The sequence below is a fragment of the Piliocolobus tephrosceles genome, chromosome 15 (genome assembly GCF_002776525.5).
Source record: "Piliocolobus tephrosceles isolate RC106 chromosome 15, ASM277652v3, whole genome shotgun sequence".
Lineage (NCBI taxonomy): Eukaryota > Metazoa > Chordata > Mammalia > Primates > Cercopithecidae > Piliocolobus > Piliocolobus tephrosceles.
In genome coordinates this window covers 67,438,546-67,445,086 of record NC_045448.1, presented here as the reverse complement: position 1 = coordinate 67,445,086, position 6,541 = coordinate 67,438,546, and the positions used below count along the sequence as shown (strand labels likewise).

Below are 6,541 nucleotides of genomic sequence, written 5' to 3'. Positions count from 1 at the left end.
ATTTTTGCAGGAGTTATCCATTGCCTCTGAGACTCCCTAGTTCCAACTTCACAAGAAATTGATTTCATTTTAATAAAGAATTTAATGTTAAGAAATCTCTCTTCTCTATTTTATTTTCTGAATTCTACATTCCTGAGTAAATCTCAGGTAAAACTCAGCTATCTGTGATTTTTTAAGTTATTTTCACTTGTTCAACATTGCCTCTAAAATTTGTTCAATTTCTCTTTCCCCTTCTTCTGGAGTATTCTTGGGTTATCCCCTAACAAAGCTTTATTGAAAAGCCTTAAGTTGCATCTATTTCATGCCCAATGATTATATTATCTTTTTCACACATTCCATTAGCTCATACATACACACACACACACACACACACACACACACACACACAATCATGCCCATGTCTCTATCATTTAACTTCTGGTTAATGTGTCAGTTCCTCTGCATTTGCTCTTCCTCCTGTCAATATTTCCTTTAAGTACATTTCATTTTCAGGTATGGAATCTGTGTCTCAGATTTCTGTAATTTGCCCCTACTTCTAAGTAAAGTATCTTCTTTGGGTTTAAGAGGGTTTAAGAAGATAGATAGATAGATAGATAGATAGATAGATAGATAGATAGGAAGATAGATAGACAGACAGATAGATGATACAGTTTTCAATGATTTCCTGACACGAAAGAATTATTGATGGCCCTTTTAGTATATGTTTAATATACTTCCACTATTATCTTTAAGAAGAAGAAAAGATAAAGGTGGAAATATATATGCAATTTCATTGTAAGGTGCTATTTAAGGGTCAATGGCATGGGCTCTGAAGACAGATACCCTGATTTAAATTCTGGACCCAACACATATTAGCTGGTCATGTGATTTAGGCTTCCTGTCTTCAGGATCCTTAGCTGTGGAATGGGAATCATGTAGTATGAACTTCACTGGGGGGTTGTACGAATCAAACAAACTCACACAAGTTAAGGGCAAGTTAACAAAGTTAGTGCTTAACGTATAGTAAGTGCTCAATAAATGTTAGCAATAATTGTCATCACCATCCTCATCATTTCTGCAGGAGCTATTCTTTATATAATTTGTATACATATATAGTATGTTTTGTATACTTCCACTGTTATCTTTAAGAAAATGAAAAGATAAAGGTGGAAGTATACAAAGCATATACTAAAAGGAAAAGAAAATCACAAATTCTTTTACCTTCCAAAAATTCATTGACTTCTAAAAATTTACTGCATTTTAAAACAATGTATCTGTTGAAAATGATAACTTTAATAGCGCCTTGCAGAATAACTAAGTGCTTAGTAAGTTTTGTAAAGCTTTGCAACGAACTGTGCTGAGTCTATGATAAGCTCCAATACTTTCTTCATGGAAGTAAATGACATTTAAGTAAAGTCTTGAAGCATCAAGTGAAGGTGAGAAATGCATTCGGGGCAGAAGCTAAATGACCATGGGCCCAGAGGAAAGAATAATCTAGAGGCCTTTGGCAAGTCAGAAGTCCTGAGTAGAGCTAGGTATGCAGAGGTTATAGGGTGAAGATTCTTTAAGATAAGCCTGTTTTGCTTGTTTTATTGTGGGTGTGTGTATATATATATATATTTAAGCTGTACAAATGATGTTTGGAAACCTACATATAGTGGTTGTATACACTTATATATAGTGGTTAACCACAGACAAGCAAATTTACGTACCCATCATCTCATATCTTTCAGCCATGTCTGAAAAGTTGGATGATGAGGTTGTGAATAGCCTTGAGAGCCATGCCAAGGAATTTTGACTTCATCCCAGTATCTGGATCAGCAGAGAGTCATAATCAGAGCAATGATCTAAGTGGATTCATCTGGATTAATAAGGGAAAGGTAGGAACAAGAGAGGAAACCCATTAGGAAGCTTCTGAAATGAGTCAGACAAGAAGTAATAAAGGTTTAAACGAGAGTAGTATCAGCTAAAAAGAAAAAAGGCATCGCAGCTCTTAGGGGTGAAATTGAAAGGATTGGCAACTAATTGGATGCGGAATTCCAAGTAAAAAATGCTGAAGATGCTGAGCTGGACCTCAGAAGACTACACCTGGCCTCATGGACTGAAAAGAAAGGCTGAGGTCACTGCAGTAATGAATGTTGTGGAATAAAACTAGGGCTCAGAGGAGTCTGCAAAGGTGGAAGAGGCTAAGCCCTGCTGCTGTGCGGCAACCCAGCAACCCACATCCCCCACTGTCGTTACCACACCTGAGCCTGTGGGGACTGATGCTGGGAACAAGTACACCAAAGCGAGTGATGATGAACCAGAGTACAAGGACAGCTGGGGCTTTGGCACTGGGAAGCTGATGTGAGGAAAACTGCGGGGCTTCTCCTGGAGGCCACATTGTGTCTTGGTGGATGACAGGCCAGAGCCGAGCAGCTGAAGGCACCCACTGTGTCATGTGGTTTGGAGAAGCGAGTTCAGTGCTGTGTGTAGAGAAGCTGATGCCACTGAGCTCCTTTTGCAGTGTGTTCCACCAGGCCACCTATAATACAACAAGCAGCCCAAGTACCACAAAGCCATCTACAAAGTCCTGCCGGTGGCCAGCAGTGTACAGGGGAGCTGTTCCCAGAGAGCAATGACAGCGATGAGAGTGACACAGCCAAAGCCACAGAGTTGCAGAGCAAATAGATATTCGGATGGACCTTTGGGAGGTTCCAGCCTTCTGCCCCCAGGAGACTGGAGCCACAAGAAGAGGGGAAGAATCCCAACAAAGAAGTTTATGCACATGTGTGGGTTGACCCTGAGGCAACTGCTTATGCACCACTCCCTCCAGCCAAAAAACCCCAAAAGAGCACAGCTAAACTCAACATTGGGCTGGGCGTGGTGGCTCACTCCTATAATCCCAACACTTTGGAAGGCTGAGGCGTGTGGATCACGAGGTCAGGAGATCGAGACCATCTTGGCCAACATGGTGAAACCCCGTCTCTACTAAAAAATACAAAAATTAACTGGGCGTGGTGGTATGTGCCTGTAATCCCAGCTACTGGGGAGGATGAGGCAGGAGAATCACTTGAACCAGGGAGTCAGAGGTTACAGTGAGCTGAGATAGTGCCATTGCACTCCAGCCTGGTGACAGAGCAAGACTCTGATTCAAAAAAAATAAAAAAAGAAGCTCAACATCAAGGAGATTGTTGATGAACCCAACAAGAGTAGCTGGTGTACAAGGTGAGGCAGAAGTGCCAGAACAGCAAGGAACTTTGTGTCTCTTGTGGGAGCCTCAATGTCCCTCTGGACAGCCCCTCTTCGTGCTAGGAATATGACAACATTGCAAGAACTGCTTCCTGGAGTGTGCATACCAGTATGATGATGATGGCTATCAGTCCTGCTGCACCATCTGCTGCTAGGGGCACAAGGCGCTCATGTGCTGGAACAACTGCTGCAGGTGCTTTTGCGTGGAGTGTATAGACCTCCTGGTTGGGCCAGAGGTTGCCCAGGTGACCATTAAGGAAGATCCCTGGCACTGCTACATGTGTGGGCACAAGGGCACCTATGGGCTGCTGCAGCGACAGGATGACTGGCCATCTCAGCTCCAGATGTTCTTCCCCAATAACCATAACAAAGAATTTGACCCTCTGGAGATCTACTTGCCTGTCCCAGCTGAGAAAAGGAAGCCGCCCATCCAGGTGCTGTCTCTCTTTGATGGGATTGATATGAGGCTCCTGGTGCTGAAGGGCTAGGCATTTGGGTAGACCACTACATGTCTCAGAGGTGTGTGAGGATGCCATCACAGTGGGCATGCTGTGGCACCAGGGGAGGATCATGTACGTTGGGGATGCTAGAACCATCGTGCAAAAGCACAACCAGGAGTGGGGTCCATTCTCTTCAATGACCTCTCCATTGTCAACCTTGCCCACGAAGGACCCTACAAGGCCACTGGCCAGCAGTTCTTTGAGTTCTACCACCTCCTGCATCATGCACAGCCCAAGGAGGGAGATGATTGCCCTTCTTGTGGTTCCTTGAGAGTGTGGTGGCCATGGACATTAGTCACAAGAGAGACATCTCACAATTTTTTTATTCTAATCCTGTGCCAAAGAAGTGTCAGCTGCACACCAGAACTGCTACACCTGTGGCAACCTTCCCAGTATGAGCAGGGCATTGGCTTTCACTGTGAGTGTAAGCTGGAGCTGCAGGAGTGTCTGGAACATGGCAGGAGAGCTAAGATCAGCTAAGAGAGGACCATTGCTACTAGGTCAAACTCCATAACGCAGGGCAAAGACCAGCATCTCCCTATCTTCATGAATGAAAAGGAGGACACCTTAGGTGCACTGAAATGGAAAGGGTATTTGGCCTCCCTGCCCATTACACTGACATCTCCAACATGAGCCATTGGGCAAGGCAGAGAATGTTGTGTGGGTCGTGGACCATGGCAGTCACCTGCCATTTCTTCACTCCACTGAAGGAGTATTTTGCTTGTGTGTAAGGGACATGGGGGCAAACCGAGGTAGTGACACAAGGTTAAACAAACTAAAAAAAAAAAAAACCCACAAAACATAATAAAACCTAGCAATGTAAGGATGGAGAGACGTATCAGCACCCAGAAGAGAAAAAAGGAATTCAAAACAAAACTACAGAGGCAGAAATAACGGAGGGCTTTGTCTTGCAAAAAGGGTTGGACATCATCTCCTGATTTTCCAATGTTTTTCTTCAGCTCTATTTAAAAACAAAACCGAGCTCCCTCCCCTTCCTCCTTCTCCACCCCCTGCAAATTTTTTTTTTTGTAAACACTTTTGTTTTCTACTATTTTCCATCCATGTTGCTGCAAAAGACATGGATGGAGTTGAAGGCCATTATGTTAAGCAAATTAATGGCAGAAACAGAAAATCAAATACCACATGTTCTCACTTATAAGTGGAAGCTAAACATTGCATACATATGGACACAAAGAAGGGAACAACAGACACAGGGCCTACTTGAGGGTGAAGAGAGGGAGGAAGTTGAGGATTGAAAAACTACCTAATCAGGTACTGTGCTTATTACCTGGGTAGTAAAATAATCTGTACACCAAACCCCTGTGACACACAATTTACCTATATAACAAATATGCACATGTACCCCTGAACCTGAAACAAAAGTTAAAAAAAGGATGGGGAGATGTACTATGTCTTTTGGCTCCAAACCCACCTTTCTATGTTCAGCTTTGGGATGCTGGGCATGGGACTCTACAAACATCCTTTCTCCTTGGCTAGCTGGCTTCCTACTGTGTTCTACTAATGGGAATGACAGAAAGAGACAGAAAACCTCAAGAGGCAGAAGGGGCATGCTTCTTCCTGTTTGCTCACTGTTCTAGTCGGCATCACCCCAGCTACAGCCCTTCACTTTGGAAATGGCAGTTATTTCCAGTTTCCAGTTATTTTCCACTTCTAAAATCAGTCTCATGTTGCACCCCTTCAAGGTACTAGAGGGGGCTCTTTCCAGAGGTCCAAGACCCAGCTTCATAAAGACTTTTCTCCTAGTCTGTAGCTTCTAATAATAACAGCCTTCCCCTTGAGCCTCAGATTGGGTTTAAGAAACCTGACTTTGTAAACTGTACACAAAGTTAGTACAAAGTAGTTATTAAAAGGAGAACAAAGACTATTTTTTTCTAGTTGAGGATCGGGACAAGAAATTAGGTGGGTTGGATCACATTCCAAGGTCTGACTCTCTTTCCATCTTCTCTGTGCTCAAAGCACTCATTTGCTACCTAGGCTAGATAATGTCACCTGTACACATGATTTGGAGTCAACGTGGTCCACATTGTCCTCATTTTGTCTATGCCTTGACTGTTGCATCAGTTAAGAGGTAAACCCACCAAGCTAAGTAGACCCTTCCACCAGCATATCAAAGAGCAATCATCTTGGTTGCACTGTCTTATTCACACTTTTCTCTTTCAGTCCTTAATGGTGTCAGACTTCCACAAGACACTGCATTCAACATTTGAGTCATTTTGCAAGAGAAAGTTTAAATCAATTGAAAAAAGAGGAATCGACTTCCACAAGAAATACAACACGAAAGAGGAAAAAGGAATCTGTCTTAGTAATAATTACACTCTTCTTAAAATAAAATCTATTTTCTGAATGTACCATAATTTCTGAGGTTGGCAGACCTTGGTGCCTGTGCCTCATTGTTCTATCTATCAAACTAAAGGCCATGAAAAGCTCTGAACCACAATGGAAAAAACACATCAAGATCTAAAAGATGCCATCAAAGACCTCTCTGGGGTACACCATCTTCATGGAATCACCAGAAAGAAGCCCAGTCTGAGTCTTTAAGAAACTTAAGAAAAATTATGCAAATATCTCAGCCTCAGCTCCAGGGACTTCCTCTTACTAAAATTCATGCTGACTCAAACACATAAAATGATTAGGACCACTTTTTCAGTACATGGTTTTGTTTAACTAAAGAGCCCTGTGTTGTCTGAAACAATAGAGAAATTAACTTGATCTGAGCTGCTGTTTGGGCCTGAATTTTGAAAAGCTGTGCCTCTTAATTCTACCCTGAATTTAAAATATGGCACACCTGGACAGTCTGGTTCTCTCCAGGG

The 6,541-nt window shown here is 42.7% G+C and overlaps 1 pseudogene; it reads left to right on the top strand.

Moving 5' to 3' along the window:
- The first annotated feature begins 2,089 nt into the window (after window positions 1-2,089).
- LOC111550473 lies at window positions 2,090-4,441 on the top strand (annotated as a pseudogene).
- The last annotated feature ends 2,100 nt before the right edge of the window (window positions 4,442-6,541 follow it).